Below are 19,480 nucleotides of genomic sequence, written 5' to 3' on the forward strand. Positions count from 1 at the left end.
AAATGTTGCCTTTGGCTTCGTTTCTACACTTGACAAAAATTAAGGGAAATGCTTTGAGAGGTGTTCAAATGAGATGAGCCATGTATTTCTTTCAGTGCAGCAATGTCTTGCAGGCAGACAGCAAACATCTTTAAATGTTGCATTTGATTTCGGTTAGAGAAACTCCATTGGCATCGCCATTGCAATCGCCATCGCTTCAACTGCATTTCCATCTCTCTTGCGCATCGTTACACAAAACCACAAATAATTTATATTCCCATCAAACATTTGACCGCAACGCTGATTCATCTTAATCAATTATAATCTTTTGGATCGAGTAGTTTTCCTCTCTTGTAATGAGCGAAAACTTTATGCAAGACAACGACGATCAGCAGGCAACCGGGGTGATGGTGAGTACGGCCGGGCGGACGGGGCGGGGCGAGGTGCTTTGGCTATAGGTCGTCTACTGGGGGCAACTGCGTGTAGAGATTTACGCCACAGGCATTGCATAGATAAGGATGAGAGCGAGAGCGAGAGAGAGAAGAGAATGGTGTCCCAACTCAAACGATGCGATGTTAAGCTAAATAATAGATTCGAGCCAAGTTAAGGCGATTGCATGCCAAACAATGGACATGGACATCGAACATGGAATGAAACGACGACGACGACGACGACGACGACGACGACGACGACGAGGCGGACCGACAGAGACAACCGAGATAGTGATTCAGTCCACTGAATGCACGCAGAGGGGGAGAGGCGTTGGGTGGCAAATCTTTAACACCCAGAAAAAGGAAAAATCAACAACAACAACAACCAACATACAAACACCAAGAACAACGACATTAATATTACACAGCCTCACATTGCCAAGACTATGTTGCTATTAAGTTAATATGATCAAGTGAAAAATGATTGAAATATGGAAAACTTTTTCACTACTTTCAATTAATTAAGTCTGAGACCATTTATTTATTCAATCTTCTAAGTGAGCAATCAGAAAAGGACAACTTTACAGTTGGAAGCAAGGATTTCCTTTTGTCATTTCATTTGGTCGTATGAGTTAGTGTATGACATGATCGTGGTATTAGCCTACCAATAAGAAAACTTGAGAGTTTACCAAATGATTTTGACACCTGATGCATACATTTTGCCGATTAAATATACCATTTCACCTTATGGGTGCATGGTATAAAAACTAGAGAAATTCGATGTGATTAAGGAGGTGTTTGTATGTATGAGTCGTTTAATTACTAACTTTATTTAATCTTGGTCATGCAGTTTACCCTGGACCGCAAAAAGAGATTGAACAATGGCAAAATCCTTACGGTCAGCCAACCATTCTGGCCATTCCTCTTTATGTTGTTTGCACCCACAAGTGTCTCTTAATAACCATTCGCTCCATTTCTTCATTTTTCATCGTCTCTTTTGCCTCTTCTTATTCTTGTGCATATCTCATGTATGTGCACTTAATTTATTCAAAGTCACGTTGCCTGAAAAAAAAAACCTAAAAAGGAATCTGCATTCTAGTACCAGAGAAGTACCTTCCTATGACCAAACAGAAGTGAGTGAGTCAGCTAAGTGCATCAATTTCCATTTAACTGTAAGCGATATTTTGCAGCACATTGAAAAATATTGCCAATATTTGCTGCTGCTGCTGCTGTGCCAAATTGCAAAAGTCAAACTGGGGGAAACAAATACAAAACAAAAGTCGAGAAGAAGAAGGAGACGACGGGAGAAAAAATCTTCTGCTTGACGTTGTCTAAACAAAAGACTCAAGCAACGAACTTGGCAACTGAAGGACTGAAGTGTGGGTGACATCTTCAGCAAACACTTGAGGCGTTTGAGCTATTTGCGTTGATTGTCAGAGCCAAAAAACAACAGCAATGTGGGGTTGTCTTTAACCCGTCGCCAAACAAAAAGAGTCCCCAACATTCGGTGGCCGTATCTAGTGAGGGCAAAAATAAAATCTGCAATTCGTGAGTCTAGACTCTAGAGAATCGTATTTCGACGACACTTGCCGTTTAAGACATCAAATTTGACTCATTGAGCAATGCAGCAATAATAAATCAAAATATATAACAATATTACTATGTGGTGACCCCGACGTTGTTCATGCCTAACCTTACAAAAAAAGGAGAAGCAAGAAAAAAACTAAAATATCTAAATAAAGGAATTGTGTATCGACTTGCTGCACTTCTGATGTCCCTTCTTTTTCTTCTCCCACCTCTAGCTTAACTAACTATCTGGGTTTTCTGCTCCTCTCCTGCAGTCGACGTACACCTTCCACAGTTCGATTGCCCGCCACCCATCCTCCTTGCCTCATCGTTGAATCGTGTTATTGTTGTTGTTATTTTTACTGCTACCGTTGGGCTGTTGGTGTTTCCATTTTGGTTAGGCACCCCGCTGCTGATCTCGCCTCTTCTTTCTCCCTCCGCCCTCAATCCGTTTCGTTCCGTTCCCAATGATGATGCTTCAGTTTTGTTTTGGTAGTTTTTTTTTTTTTTTTTTTTTTTTTTTTTGCTCTCTCTCTCTCTCTCTTCTGTTTTTTTTCTTTCCAGCTTCCATCCTGGACCGACTGGCTGGCTGGCTTTTGTTTATTTTCCTAACACTTCAATTGGCATTCCAACCAAAAAGCGAAAATTGCAAAACGTGAGTAGTTTCGAGTTCTAATTTAAAATAATTTTTGTGTTGACGCTTTTGCAACCGCCGCCCCGACGGCTCACCGATGTCTCAATGTCTCCGATATTTTTTCGTTGTTTGGAAGCTCCTCTGTGTATTTCCATTTCGTAATAGAGTCGTTAAGTGGGGCCCGTTGAGTTTCCCCCGTCCTCTCCGCCGCACTCTTGCCATTCATCTACCTCTTACTCTTTCTTTTTTTTTTTTTTTTTTTGGTAATTTGATGAACGATTTTTGATAATTTTGCACGTTTTTTGCACGTTTTGGTGTTTTGCTTTGACCTGTAGAATGATGGGGAGCAAACAAGTGAGACGGGTTGAATGAGAGCGGCAGAGAGGTGGGGAGAAGGGAAGAGGGAGATGACTGTCGGATGCAAGGTGGACGAAGTAAGGGGAAACAGTGAGTTTGCCTTTGTCTGATTTTAATATCAAGTGCAGGCAAGTGGGTAATTATTGTTTGTTGACTGTGTGTGCCAGTTGCTGATGATTATGATGACGCTGACGATGACGACGATGATGATGATGATGATGATCGGTTAAGGATGAGATGGGGTTGGGGGGCATAGCGAGAATGAGGAGGTTGAGCTGGTTGCAGCAGCAGCAACGTTGACCACTTAGCTGTCAATGCTTGAGTGGGTAAACCTCCTCCATACTCCACCTATTGATATGCACTGAGAGAATTTTTCAGAGTAAACCAAAACTTATTATTTATTTCAATTAGTAGTATTTCTCCAAGTGCATTTCTTTGCTGATTCTCTCTGTGTGTTTACCCATTTTGGAGTGCTGCACTTTTGCCCATCCGTCCACCCCATCCAAACCCTTCTTTCGTCTCCGCCTACTGCCCACCGTCTTCATCTTCATCTGTCGAACTTCACCTGTGTATGTGTGTGTGTGTGCGTCTGTAAATGTGTGTGATTTGCATATATATGTGACCAAGATGCTTCTGTTGGGATCCCAATTCGCCATTCGAGGCTGGCATTTGTTGGAGTGCCCCATGAATAGTCACAAAGCATTAAGCACTTCAGGTGTATATTGAGGAGCTAGAGAGTAGGAGAGAGCCCAGGTGACGGGCGGGTGGCGAAGAGAGGGCAGGGCCCACAATTATCTACACAATATGGCAATCACATATGTAGATATGCGCACACACTCAGAGGTAGAGGCAACATCAGGCCCGGTAACAGCAGCAACGTTTTTTTTTTTCGTTTCATTTCGTTTTTTTCAACCAGTTGTCCAATCTAGGAAGTGCATGAGTTGCATTTTCCATATGGCTACAAATCCAGGGTCTTCTTCCCCCCCCTCCCCGCCTCTCCATTATGCCTCTTTGCGCCGCTATCAACTGCGTTTATGCCATTTCCTCATTACTAGCCGCAAAAAAAAAAAAAAGGAAAAAAAAAAGGAAAAAAAACGGGTCGCAGTCATCGCCATCGTAGACGACGACGACGTCGTCTTCGTTTGGCAAGCAAAGAAATTGAACTTTTTCACACCAGAATCGATTGTAATTGAATGCCTGAGGGCAGGCTAAAGCCTCATGTACTCTCGGGGACTACTTGGACACGGCCTCGGCCTCGGCCTGTTGCTGCTCTTGCTCTTGCTGTTAATGCAAATTTTTTCCATTTTGACATTGGAGAATTTTTCAAACTTTCCCGAAAATCAAAATGGAAAATGAACTGAAAGCCCAATGAGGCCAAACCACCACCAATGGCGTACATTAAATTGCTTTATTTTTTTTTTTTTTTTGTTTTTTGTCAGTTTTTGTTTTTGGTTTTTGGAGGGGAAGCTCTCTCATCTTTGTCTTCTTTTATGTGATGATGCGGCTGCTGCTGCTGCTGATGATGATGATCGGGTTGAACACCTGCTGCTTAAACATTTTGCTATAAATTGAAATTTGAAAATAGCAACAGAAATGTTTTTTTCTCATCTTCTTCTTCCATTTTGCAGATGACCTAAACAAGGTAACGAGAAAATGTTTCTGTTTTCAGAATGAATACGATATACACTTCTTAATCGACTTGAACAATTTTATATACTTTCTCTTAAAGTATTAGTTGGTCAATTTTCCAGTGTCTTCATTAGCCCCCTTTTTTTTTTCTTGGATTTCGCCACAATTCTGTTTGACCTGCCAGCACTCCATCTATTCATCCATCCATCCATCCATCTATCTATCTATGCGTTTTAATTTCTCAACAGGCGCCATTTACTATGGGTTAAAGCGAAACAAAAAATCCAATAGTCAGAAATATTCCCAGGCCCCCACATCCATCTCCATCTCACACGTAACCAAATCAAAATTTATGGCTTACAACGATTCAACATTAAGAGATCTCTAACAACAACAACAACAACAGTAACAACCGAAGCGAACCGAAACCGAACCGAAAAATGTTTGTAAATGATTCATTTTCTCAGCTCAAGTCGAGACATCTCGGACGGACCAGCAAGAAATCAAAGCAGAGGTGTTTAATTACCAACAAATAAACAAAATGGAAACGATTAATTCAATTCGCCAATTTCAAACGATGAGATGAAGGCCCCGTTATGGTTATAACAAAACAAAAATGAGCCAACCAACAGCAAAAAGCAACAACAACAACTATTTGAAATTGTAGCTAAATTTATGGTCGATCTGGCTGGAGGGCAATCAGCATAATATATAAAATATATGAATAAGAAAACAAATCAAACGAATTGTGAATACACTAAATTATTTAAACACTTGATATCAATTTGTTATCGTCAATGATATTTTAAAACCTTACAGAGATTAAGTTTCACATCTTTTTTGTTTGTAGTTTTTTATTAAACTTTTTATTACGATCATCAGTCAATATGGAATGTTAATATGATTTGGTTTAGAGTTGTCTTTTATTGCCATTAAAAGAGCAATGCATTTGGGGGCACTTCTTGGGATCTTTGTTAATGGACTTTGTCTGCATTTGAGATTCGAGTTCAGTTCGAGTGACTGTCATTGAAAAGTTAGAGTATATTTGTTAATATTTTGTGTCTAAGAAACAAAATAGAAATCCCACAAGCCAAGTGCGATAGACAAAACACAATAATCAACCTCGAAAAGGTTGTGTGCCATTTATCAAATAATGTGTAACTTGGCCATTGCCCAGCTTAGGGCAGAGCAGACCAGACCAGAGCAGAACTGGACCTAGGAATAGCTAGCTAGATATACATATGTATGTGGACATGCATATATAGTAGTAGGTCTTGGTTTTGGTCTCTCGGGGGATCGTCGAGATGGTGTGAGTTTCATTTTTGTGTCTATGTCTGGGTCTGGGTCAGACATGCGAGTTCAAACTCATCCGTCAAGTGGTCGGATCTTAATGGATCGACATACGAGTGCGAAAGGGAAGATAGAGGAGGGCAGTGAGTGGAATAGAGTATCTATAGAGTGCCTCCATCTTCCCTTCTTATAGGCTCGCTCTAGCTAGTTGTGTTTTGGTGTTGTCATTTATCATTTGATTTCATTTTGATTGTTGGTTCCATTGCGTTCATCGTCCATCGTCTTGTCTTGTTGCGGTTGTTGTTGTTGTTATTGTTATTGTTATTGCCTTTTTTTCAGTTAATTCTTTACTTCGACTAATAATTGTTAACAAGTAAAATCTATTTAAGCCTGTTGTTCGTGGCTCTCTGTTTAATTGGTTCACATGATTTGTAAATTAAACAATTGCGAGCGGATCGACTTTACTTTTGTTGTTTGTAATTTGTAATTGAAAATTGAGCATGAAGGAAACGGTGTGAGCTTTGACAGCTTGTGGTGATTGGTTTTGGGTACGGTTTTTTTGTTGAGACCAGGTGAGGTAAGGTTAGGTGAGATAAGGTGCGGCAAGAGAGTGGGTAACACAACACGCGCTGATTGATAATAGCGTAAGTGTAGAGACTGGATGGGATGAGTATGAGTTACTGCACATAATGCCTGGAATAGGTTATGACTAAACAGTTATATAAATTTAGAGAACGATTTGCGCAAACATCTAAATTTTAATCATTAAATGAGGCAATGAGCAATTCGTTTTTGAACTCAAAACTCATTTCTCATGTGGCAATAAATGTAATATATTTTATATGTCAATATTTAGCTCAAGTAAATTGTCATTATTTTCATTTCATCTGATATGAAGTAGAATATTTTCCACTGAAGACACGTCTAATGACTTTTATTTATTTCATAATTGGTTAAGGGCTTCTATAAAGCATTAGCCCCTTGTTCGATTACAGGGGAAGGTAAGGATTTTTGATAACAAATCGATTAATTATATTATATGCATGTTAGTGAAAAAATCCTTAAAAACAGAAATACAAAAGAAAAAGAAAAGCACATAACATGTTTGCAACATGCTCATATAATTACACGCAAAATAATTGTTCAGTGTGTTTGTTGTTGTCCTGGACCTTGTGGACCATGTGGACATACATACATACATACATACATAGATGAGGTATGAGTGGCCAAGATGGTTAGAGGGGAGGGAATTAAGAGGCACTCTATCTATTTAGAGGTCGCAACCCGCAGAGTGAAGAACTCTGGAAATTCGATGCTTGCCTTTGCTGACTTTGCCTCATTCTCAGACATTTTTAGCCTTGAATTCCTTTATTTACCAATGCTGCGGGTTCTCGAATCGAATTGACTCTGAACTGATCCTCATCCTCCATCTTCATCTTCTTTGTCTTCGCCTCCTTATCCCAGGCTTAGCACTTGCATGTGGTGTAGTTGTTGTCGCATGTAATTGGCTGTACATTTCGACACCCCGGCGACAACAACAACAAACTTCGTAATGAGCATGTACACACACACACACACACACACACTGTTGGCAAAGGGGAGGGGTAGAAAGAGGAGCAATTGGAGGAGTAGATGAAACTGATGGAGGTGGATGGGAGAAAAAAAAAAAACGAAACAAAATATGAAGATGGGCGTCTTTCTCTTTGACCACAAAACATATTTTGTAGAAAGCGCTAAGCAAACGAAACTAAATGAACGTAGCAAAAGCCAAAGCAATCGCAATAGGCATAGCCATAGCCACACTGCTGGCCAAGTGTGTTTAACTTGGCTTATTACCAATAAGACAAATCCTAATTATACAATAAATTCCATTTTGCATGCACTCACAGTTCGAGTTTTCACCTCGAACGAATGTTTGACTAGGCGGCTCCGTTTCGAGCACCTTGATAACAATCTCGCAAATTTCTTTGCCAACATACATACACAGAGCTGGCCTCTTCTCCTATGGAGAGCTGCAGCTAAAGGCTGGTCAAGGCGGCGGTGCAATAAAAATAAAACCATAGACTAAACGATAACATACAACAAAAACGGGAGGAGTAGGAGGCCAACAGAGAGATGCTAAGATGGGCATGCTGATTGGTGGTGGTGTTGCTGCTGGTGCTGGTCGTGGTGGTGGTGGTCAAGAAGGAGCTGCATTTCCAGCTGAAGCTTTTCTAGTTGCTAGTTTTGTCTCTTGTAATTGTGTCTTGTTAATTTCGCATATTTGAGCAGCAAAACGCCAGTTTACAGTTCCTTAGAGACAACTCTCTCACACTGTACGGCATCTCAACTAGTTATATCGATATTGCTGGTTTATACGATTCAATTCGATAGATCGAATTCAAGTAGAAAACGGCTTAACCAATTCTTAATTGAATGTCATTTGATTTTTGTTCTCTCTATTAATATATTACATATAATACCTCGGTAAGTTTCTACAACAACTAATCTAAGTTGAAAACAAATAACAAAGCATTTAAATTCTATTGGATATAAAACAGAACCAAACCTGACTAACTACTTCTATATTAAAACTCTATGAAATCATATATTTGAAGAAGAAGAAATGGTTTTACAACTCATTTCGTTGTTCATGATCTGCCGAATCACGTATAAACATTGAGATAAAAAGCATAAGCCATTAATGATACTCTCGCCTTTTCTGTGGCGATAAAACTCCTTGTAATTTGTTAGTTGTCCCCTTGAATAGATTTTGCAAAAATCATAAGAAACAACTGACATTAAAATAATCAGTTGATAGTCGCAACTACTTTTCCTGCTATCATCACCCAACGGCAGCGGCAGCAGCAGCAGCACTAACACCAAATGGCAAATAGTGTAAGTCAAAGCCGTCGCCTCCTCGTCCGCCTCGTCCTCCCATCACTCGCCTTTCTCAACGGTCTTCAAAGATCTTGGTAGCCTCTGCACGAATTCGTTGCTTGGGAAATAAACCCAGCAAGTTGATGGCATATTGCACGAGTTTTTGACAGGCTGTTGATAATAAAAACGAAAACGAGACTCGCGAAGAATGGCCAATAATGTCTCATGCTCTGCTTGTGTTTAGAGAGATGTTAATTAAATTTAATTAATTGCAATTTATTACAAATTGCTTAGGAAGAATTATGAAATACGTATCAATAGGCATCTCGTCTCTCACCCTCCTCTCCCCTCATCTGGCTTGGCAGACATTCCTTGATAAACTATTCTCGATTATTTGTAGTTAGTTGTGTAGATCTGTAGGTGGGCAATCATAATTTTTCCGTTTCGTTTGCTTTTTTTTTTGTGTTTTGTTTTTAGTTTTTTCAGTTTTTTTTTTTTTTTTGGCCACGCTAATTTTGTTGACCTGCTGATTGCCCATGGAAATTGAAAATGATGAAATTATCATTTTCCTCACTCACATGCGAGATTGATACGTCATGTCAATCGTGATTTTGTTTGTTGGAACTTTAACATTTCATCGACGTGCCGATCGATGTGTTGATGATGATGATGATGATGATGGGGAGTCGGAATCGGTATGGAGTTCGAGTTCATGATGCACTCAAACAGAGAGAGAAAGAGAGAGACATGACTCGTCACAGGCCACACGTCATGCATGTTCATATACAAATTCGCTGCGCCTGATTACAAGATCAGAGTGAAGTTAGGAGAAGATGGGGATGTGTAGGAGACTTCACCCAAAGAGTTGTCTAGGTTGCAATGGGTTGTTCGATGGCTGGATGGATGGATGGATGGATGGATGATGCCTATGACCCGAACGGTTAAAAATTTGTAGCAATATCGAAAACCTATTCGCACGGCTGGCTCATTGGAACGATGGCAATGGCTTTGCAAATCAATTGGCCAAGAGAGCATAGCGCAAAGATTCTACCAACAGGCAACAGCCAACCGCCAACCGCCGCCCTCCATACACCCTGAAGGCCTCACAAGACTTACAAAACAGAAAAGTTCGCGGGAACATTTTGCGGCTGCAGTTGATCTTTCGGCCATATTAAATTAACCAAAAGCGGGGCCCCTTTTACCCCCTCCTCTCTCACTGTCTATGATTGATCTGCTCTCTGACTGCACTGACTACGACCCCGCCATCCTTGGATCGGTCCATCTCAGTTTCGCGTGGAGGCTTCTTTTGGGTTCAGGTCGCCGGTTCGGGGTTCAGATCGCATGCATAATTTTCCCCCAATGTGTGTCGAAGTTGGAAACATATTTTTTTTCTTGTGTTATTGAGTTATTGCCAGCAATTGAAAGCAGCTCGACAGCAGCCATGGATACCTAAAACTATCTATAAATATATATACATATTCATACATATATATGGGATGAAGGTTCAGGCAAATGATGTGCACGTTTTGTTCCTTCGTTAAGGTTAAATGTAAACCAATCATTGAGTTTATGCCCATCCACAAGTAATGAAGATTCTTAAAATATTATTAAGATATAGTGATTAAGTAGTTTAAGTCTATTTACACACCGATCTCTTTGATCTATCTACTTTAATACAAATTATTGTAATATGTACAATCCAAACTCAAAACAAAATTCATAAATATACACCAAAACTTAATTATTATTCTTTTTCTTTTCACATGATGAAATGAGATTCAAAATTGTCAATATTATCCGCGATTTGAGAGCAGAAGAAAAGGAGGAATCCGTCACGAGTTTTCCACACCTTATTTTGAGAAACCTCTACTTGAATTTTACCTCATTGAATGCGGCACCCTGTATACTGCTTAAATCTATTGTTTTTGCTACCACCTGTTGATAAATAAACTTAAGTGTGGGTATATATATATGTATATATGTACATATGTCTATATCGCATATTGATATAATCGCCCGTTATTAATCAACACTCAGTCATATACCTGGCTCATACTCATAACTTTTTTACAGAAACAATACAAATTGATCTACTACAACAGGTTGCATTCAAAATCGATAAACAAATTTAGATTAACGACTAGATAAATTTATGAAAAGAGCAAAGCAAAATAAGCTGAAGGGGGAAGAAACCGATTCCCAATTCCCTTTGGCTTTAGCATTTTTCGTTTCGTTTTTTTCTTCTTTTTTGTTATAAACAATATGCCTTTTGATTGCAACTAATTGTTGTTTCGAAAACGTAAAGAAATTTATCAAACGCCCATAAAAACTATATCAACAGCATTCGATTTGCTTTGAGGGGGGCTTTCGTTTTGCGTTGGCTTGGGACTTGGGACTTGGGGCTCGATGCTTGAAGCTTGGTGCTTTGGTGGAGTTGGGGTTACTTTTCAGGGTAATCATTCAAAAGGCCAAGAGCGAACGGGCCAAAAAGCAAGAGCAATACATAGTATAGGTTTATAGTAAACTATAATATAATATGGTCTGGTATAGTATAGACAGATAGAGAGAGAGAGAGAGGGAGAGAACTCCCCTTTGGCCACCAAGCTTGAGTTTGTAGAATCGTTTATAAATTATGAAAATATATGTACATAATGCATTTTGATAAGTTCAAAGCGAACCGTTTCTCGGCCAAATACAGAAAAATATGAAAAGCGTTTTTTTAGTTTTTTTTTTTTTTTTTTTTTGTGTGTTGCTTATTAATTTATTTCACAAAACGTCCAAGGGAACAGGGGCAGGGGAAGATGTGGCGGAAGGAGTTAAAAAATGAGTAGAAATATGAGAAACCGATTTCGTTTCGATTGCTCGTTTGTATTGGTCACCATAATTAAATTTAGATTATGATTTTTTTTTTTTCTTTTCGATGTGGTTCGATGTGTTTCCCTTCATCTTTCTGTATTTCATTTTTCTGTATAGCTGGACAGTAGTTTAATATATGCAAATTACACACTGACATTGAGTCCTAAATTGAAGCCCCCTCTTTTAAAACGTGACAAATCGATTCACCAAACCGAGAGACAGAAAGAGAGAAGAGACCCCAAAAAATAAATAATATAATGAAACTTGGCCTCTTCGCTTCGTTTTGATGGGTTTTCCCCTGAAAGAGTTTTGTTTATGAGCCAGGCAACACCTTTTTTTCTCAAGTTTTCAACTATAATCTCCTGGGTTTTCCCAAGCAAAATTTATTCTTCGTGGGCGTTGCTAATTAGCTGCGTTGGAAAATGAGCTCGATTTGATTTGTGGAAATTTATGTTGGAGGATTATGAGAGTCGACCTCACTTCGGTTCAGTTCAGTCCAAGCCTTCTGCAGTTGTTTACGACGTGTGAGCTTTGGGGCTGAACGCATTTTAATGAGACTAATAAACGGCTACATGGGGTATGAGGGGAAAGTGGCTGGCATTCGAATCAGAGTCGAGTTCATTTGGATAACTATTAACTATTGAGAGTTAATAATAGGGGAGAATTTTCAAGAATTTTTATGCCCCTTAACAAATTGTATAATAACAAAAATATGATACTACATAATATCTCTATAGTGTGAAATCGATTCTTCATTTAACGTGGCCTAACGAAATGGCCAAGCACAATTAATAATAATCCATATAATAGAAACTAATTCGATTTATGAGGCTCAATTTCTTGGCCTAGTTGCAAATACTTTTCATCTTTCTTCTTCAATTGTTTTCAAAGATTAAAAGCGTTTTTGTTTCTTTTTTTATATCAAAACTAAAAGCAATGCTTGAGAGCAAATCATAGTCAATGGTAAATCAAAAATGGAAAACATTCAAAACAAGATCTATTAAAAAGAAAAGTTAATGGAAGAGTAGATCATAATCATTTGGTGATAATCGATAATAGATGGAAAAATTGCCAGCCAATCAGCTAATGATAAATGTGTCAGGTATATGTACATACATATATCATCTATGTGGTCAGTAAGGAGAAGCTTACTTTTGGTCATAACTATTTGACAAGTCATCCACCAAAAAGTTCCCCATTTTAATACTGATGTTAGGATCAGAAATAGGATATGGAATAATCGATTGTTTTGTCCAAGCTAATGAGTTGATTGTATTGAAACCACTAACCATTTTCTATAAGATCGTAATATAACGAATTCATTTAGAGAGGGCATAGGATATGGCGAAGCTAACTTAACAAATAAGAATTTTATTTTTGTTGAAGGTAGAATCACAATTCTGGAATTCAAAATAATGTTAATATTTTCTAAAAGTGGGTTAGAGTTAAAACAAATCCTCAATACCTGGGAGAAATTGGCTACCATCTACCTGAAACTTAACGTTTTAGTTTCTTAATATTATTTCTTAATTTAAAGATCTAAAACAACCCGAATAACAGATGAACAAATTATATATATATTATTATACCCTTGCAAAAAGGGTATATTAATTTTGGTCAGAAGTGTGCAACGCATAGAACGAAGCATCTCCGACCATACAAAGTATATATATTCTTGATCAGCACGACGAGACGAGTTCAACTAGCCATGTCCGTCCGTCCGTCCGTCCGTCCGTCCGTCCGTCCGTCTGGATCAACGCAAACTCCTCCTAGACCGTAAGAGCTACAGAGCTGAAATTTTGCACGTAGGCTTGTATATACTGCAGGCGTTGTATATCTCGGATTCAGCCGGATCGGACCACTATATCATATAGCTCCCATACAAACCCCAAAGTCACGAACAGTGACTTTTCTCAATAACTTCGTTATTGTTTATGCTATTATCGTGAAACTTAATATTAAAGAGTTTACTACGCCTATAAGCGACTATGCCAAATTTGATCAAGATCGGATGACTATATCATATAGCTCCCATACAAACGGCCAAGTCACGAACAGTGACTTTCTCAATAACTTCGTTATTTTCTGAGCTATTGTCGTGAAACTTAATATTAGAGAGTTTACTACGCCTATAAGCGACTATGCCAAATTTGATCAAGATCGGGTGACTATATAATATAGCTCCCATACAAACGGCCAAGTCACGAACAGTGACTTTCTCAATACCTTCGTTATTTTCTGAGCTATTGTCGTGAAACTTAATATTAGAGAGTTTACTACGCCTATAAGCGACTATGCCAAATTTGATCAAGATCGGGTGACTATATAATATAGCTCCCATACAAACCCCAAAGTCACGAACAGTGACTTTTTTCAATAACTTCGTTATTTTCTATGTTATTATCGTGAAACTTAATATTAGAGAGTTTATTACGCTTATAAACGACTGTGCCTAATTTGATCAAGATCGGAGACTATATCATATATCTCCCATAGGAACGATTGGTCGAAAACAGTGACTTTTGTAAATAACTTCGTTACTTTTAACGCGATTGCTTTTAAATTAAACATTTCTTAATTTAATATATATGTTAATGACTGTGCCAAGTTTGATCAAGATCGGGTGACTATATCATATAGCTCCCATAGGAACGATCGGTCGAAAACAGTGACTTTGTTCAATATCTTCGTTATTTCCTATGATTGTAGGCCATTCTTTCGCAAACATAAGCCTTTTTAGATAAAACGCTCTTCCACATTGATGGCTAATAGGTAAGGATAGAGTTGCCAAAAAAGTTGCAAGGGTATACAAACTTTGACGCGGTCGAAGTTAGCCCCGGCCCTCTGGTATTATAGTCAAATCGGATTAAATTTTTGTTTAGTTCTTATCTATAAAGTCTGAATTCTTGTTGGCGCTTTTCAAGTCTTCAATGCTTTCCATTTTCTTTTTAGATTTCGTTTGTTGTTACATATGATAAGGTTATAACCTTCTGACTTTTGTATGTATGTCTTTAATGGGATTGATTGAAGGCATATTCGTAATTTTATAATTTTGTAATTGTTGTTCGATAACTAAACAGGCCAAGAAGTATGGAAATGCATTTGGGGTAGAAAGTAAACTCAAACATCACGTCAACCATAAGTTCGGCTTAAATTATGGCATTCTGCCTTTCATCGCCCATCGCCCACCGACCTCTTTGCCATGGCCAATACCAAACCCCCCTTTCGGAAAATCAAAGTGCGGTTTATACCAACTTTGGATACGCCTTTACCTCTTCTGCGACTCTGACGTTTCTGCGTTTCTTTTTGTTTTCTTTTTATTTCTGTATGTGTTTCTTCCTTTGCTTTCTGAATTAGCAGACATACAATTTTCAGGCAATCCGTAAAACTCGTCTCCTTAGCTCTCCCAACGACCCCCCCCAGTTGCCACCCACCCTCCCAGCCCCTTGCCAGCCATGTTACGGCGTTGCCCGGTAGTTGTAATTAAAAACGCGCAAGTCATAAAATAGAGAAACAGAAATCAGTTGGGAACAGGTCGCTCAGTCGGTCTATCTATCTGTCTCTCGGTCGCTTGGTCTAAGGGGAACGCCCCAAAACCGAAAAAAAGTAAAATTTAATTTTCCATATGTCTGTAGTCGTCTGGTCAGCCTTCAATCATACGAAAAATGTGCTAATTGCAATAGAAATACAATTTCTATCGTAAAAAAGCAAAAAAACCACAAAAAAAAACTAAAAACTCATACAAAATACAACTCAACACAAAACTAATAAAGCGCAAAACACAACAGAAACTACATTAGGATGAGGGAAAGAGAGAGTATGGGGGAGGGGGAAGAGGAGCAGAGTAAAGACAACAGATGAGAATGGCAAAGACAAAAACAAAAAAAAAAACAAAAACAAAAATTAGTTGTTGAAAATGAATTGCACTAATATCGAATTTCACACTGTTGCGCTAATGGCTGACAATGGCAGCCGCAGCCGCAGTCGCAGCAACAGCAACGACAACAACAAAATTGCAATCAAGTTGTAGCTAATGTGCAAAGCGCTGATTGGACGAAACCCGACCGCAGCAAAACTACAACAAAACGAAGAAGAAGAAGATAGAAAAAAATAGAAATTATGATGAGGTGGACTCCGGTTGAGTAAAGAGCACAGCCTCTGCCACTTGAAGAGCTGGTTTCACTTTTTGGGGCGAGGAGTTTTCAGTTCAGTTTGTTTTGCGAATTCTGAAAAAAAAAAAGACTCTGCACAGAAAAAACAAAAAACACTGGCAACCAATAACAAACTATAACTAACAACGTAAACTGATATGAAGCTGCTAGTTTATTGGTCAATCAACAAACACAAAGATATACACACACACACATACAAATGAGTGGCTGCGATGGCAAGGGCGACGATGGAGAGAAGAGGATCGAGAGGCTATTGAGAGACGACGCGACGATCGAGACATTTTGGTTTCAGGTTGCCATTATATTGAACATGTATATAACAAGTTGGGCGGCATGCATATTAGAAGCAACAACAACAACAACAGCATGGCGAAAATGTCGAATGAGAGGGGGGAGAGAGATATACGCCAGATACACTGAGCGAAAATCGACAATAAGATAATAATATCCCCACCTATGTCCCCCGACATCTGCAATGTGTAGAACATAGAGCTCAATTGGAATATTTTGATATAATCTCTGGCCTATTAATTTTCCATAGAATCCTTTCTCACCAATGCTTAGACTTCTCAGTCTTCAAAACATAACTCCACTGTACCTGTCAATAGCTAGGATTTCCGATTTATCATTGAACATGCAAGTTATAATAAAGTCATCTTCTAATTTGCACTATGAGCAAACACAAACATTCTTGAAAAGAGTTTTTAAGGATATTTTGGCCTTTGTCATTTTCCGGTAAGCATTTTGATTAATCTCCAAAGACCTACTTTTTTTCAGGTCTCAACAAAAGGGGCTACAGATTGCTTATTTCCACATTTTGAATCTCCGTGTAAGACAAAAAAAGAATTTCACTTGGCCATTCGTACATATGTGAACGATTTGTCCATGGACTCACATTGCGTATACGTAATTTTAGTTCTTATATGTTTATTTAACTAAGCTTTGTGTATTCCTTCTGCATAATTCTAGTTTAAAATGGAATAATATTGTCACATTGTGAAGTTTAGCTTAATTTATCTATTTCTATTTTTCCAGTGCACCTGCACACTTGTCACCTGCAGGTGTATCGCCGGCCGCCATCTAAGATTTAGTATCAACCATTAACCATCCAATTGGCAAGCTCTCAATACATTTTGCATACAACCACATACACACACACACACAGAGACACACACACTCACACATCTCGGACTTGCCTTGAAGCTTAATGATGAAATTATAGTCAAGAATGTCTTCAAGTCGAAATCAAGAGAGAGAGCCCCGCCCCTTTTGGGGGAAAAAACCCGCGCGACTTGCTTTAATATATGTAGCTGATTATGCTGCAAAATGTATATAAACAAATCAATTGAATTGAAATTAATTGAACTAAGGAAAACGATGGCCATAGAGCGATGAAGGCAGGCTTACAAAAATTTAATTGCCTTCATTTGCCAAGTGAACTGGCAAGTGGGTGGAGTCAAGGTAATCGAGAATGAGTAAATAACATCGACCCTTCTTTTTTTTTTTTAGATGAAACAATGTTTCCAAAGTATGGCCTAGCGCATATGTATTTAGTTACAAGCATACATGATGATGGACGACGATGAAGACTCCCAAATGCCGCACCCATCCCATTCCAGCACCAACCACCAACACCAGCATCATCATCATCATCATCATCAGCAGCTTCAGAAACATCTTCAGCAGCATCTTTTGGCGACCCATAGCCGGTTGACTGGTAACAAACTTTCCATTCCCGTTGGCTGACTGAAAAATGTTATCAAATCACAGCACACAAACGAGCAACGAAGACTACAACAACGACCACAAAACTAAGCAAGCCAATTTTCAGCTCATATTAACCCGCAGCACAAAGGCCAAACACCAAGAGCATCATGGCAAGAGAACCTGAACCTGACTCGGACTCAGATTCAGATTCAGACTAAGACCCGGAATCGGACTTGGAGTTGCAGTTGAAGTGGGACTGAGACTCGGACCCCAATTCAACTTTCTCACGCACTTCAAATTTCAATTGGCAATAAATGTAATGCAAAGCAACACTTTAAATCATTTGCAGAGTCGAGGCCAACGCCAACACCAGCAAAACACCAATGAGTAGGGGCTAGAAATACATTGCATACGGTAAGGGGTAAAGGCACTGCAAGCAATGAAGTTGCGGCGGTCAAAGAGTACCCTGTTTTGGAGTAGAGATGGAAATTATGAGAACAAGTGCCAAGACCAAAACGAAAATTGACTTCAATTTGCCACAGTAATGGAACTGTAACGAAATACAAATTGATGACTTCTATCGATGTTCCAATGAACTAGAATACATTCTAACCGAAAGGATTGGCCTTGATGGAGTTGAGTATTGTTGATATTTATCGATACAATTGACTGTATAATAAGTAGTTGGCCGATTAATTCGAAATCATCTGTGCGATAGCCAGATAGCCTACCATCTCTAGGTCCAGTCTTGTCCATTGAATTGGCTCCTCAATTCGAATCAGAAACGGGTAATTAAACGTTTGCCTCTAATTGCCATTTCTTTTATATGCACAAAAATTTGTCTAGTCATAAAAGCCACCATCACAAGGAATTTGCAAATTCAATCGACTTACCGCTAATGCACTCATAAATCCACCACTCTGCGAGGGGTTATCGGTCGTGGGTTGCCGACGCTTTGTGACTAGGAGTGGGAGGGTGGACCTAAATACATTAAATTATATAGTATGTTGGAAGGCTTTGAGCACACGTTCGTACAACAAATTTTATAGACAAACGCATTAACTAAGAGTAAACGAACCCAAAACGAACATTGAAAAAAAAAAAAATTAATAAAATGAAACAGAAACCTCTGCAATAGACTTTTATGAAAAAAATAAAACAGAAACAAACCCTCCCACACACAATGCCGGTTATAAAATATCACTTTTGGCCTTATTTAAGAATGGGTGAAGACAAGGATGGAAGGAATATACATACTTATGTACATATGACAATAAGAGGATTAATAAAATGATAAAAAAATTTAAAAAAAAAAGGAAAAACCTAATGACTGTTATTTTCTATAAACTTTTAAAGTGTAGGCGGATCTTTATGTAGATTCGGTGGAGTGAAATTTGTTATTTCATCTTGAAGATCGGATAAAAAGTACCCAGAACTAACGATTTCAAACTTTTTTTTTTTGTCCTGTAAATAAACCCAAGGTATATACTGGTTTAGTTTATAAGTTTAGTTTTTCACGACCAAAAATGATTCATCAAACAATCGATCTCTTCAATGGAAGCAATATGGCCCGATCCTGAGGGTTGTATGGTTCATAAACTAACAAATATTAAGCTGAACCATTATCCCTTAAAATATATCAAAGCTAAGTATGTGATGGAGTGGACATATGCGGATCGAAAGGGCATTCAGAACTTTATCGAATTAGCTTTCAAGAATTACACTTGGGATTTTCCAGCGACTATCCTTGATACAACAACGAAGTTAACTATTCTTGGCGTTTATAAGAATACTCCGAATTTCATTGATTTCAATATTGCTTTCGATTTTTTATTTTTGGGCCAAGATTTTGAGTTAACCGGAACAAACGTATATTGGTTAGGAAATGCCGGTTGGACGCTTTTGCCTAAATCGATTCCCAACCTAACCCAACATACAAAGCAGTATCAAAGGCAAAGAGAGGGTTAAAAGAAAACAACAACTATAACAGAAAGAAATAA

The 19,480-nt window shown here is 38.6% G+C and overlaps 1 long non-coding RNA gene across 1 annotated transcript; it reads left to right on the forward strand.

Moving 5' to 3' along the window:
- Positions 1–17,012: 17,012 nt before the first annotated feature.
- On the forward strand, positions 17,013–17,578 carry LOC137574344 (uncharacterized). Its single transcript, XR_011031982.1, has 3 exons — positions 17,013–17,219; positions 17,283–17,490; positions 17,544–17,578. It is a non-coding gene; the product is annotated as an uncharacterized lncRNA (long non-coding RNA).
- The last annotated feature ends 1,902 nt before the right edge of the window (positions 17,579–19,480 follow it).

This window comes from Drosophila tropicalis, unplaced genomic scaffold, assembly GCF_018151085.1.
Source record: "Drosophila tropicalis isolate 14030-0801.00 unplaced genomic scaffold, ASM1815108v1 contig_443, whole genome shotgun sequence".
In the NCBI taxonomy this organism is placed as follows: domain Eukaryota; kingdom Metazoa; phylum Arthropoda; class Insecta; order Diptera; family Drosophilidae; genus Drosophila; species Drosophila tropicalis.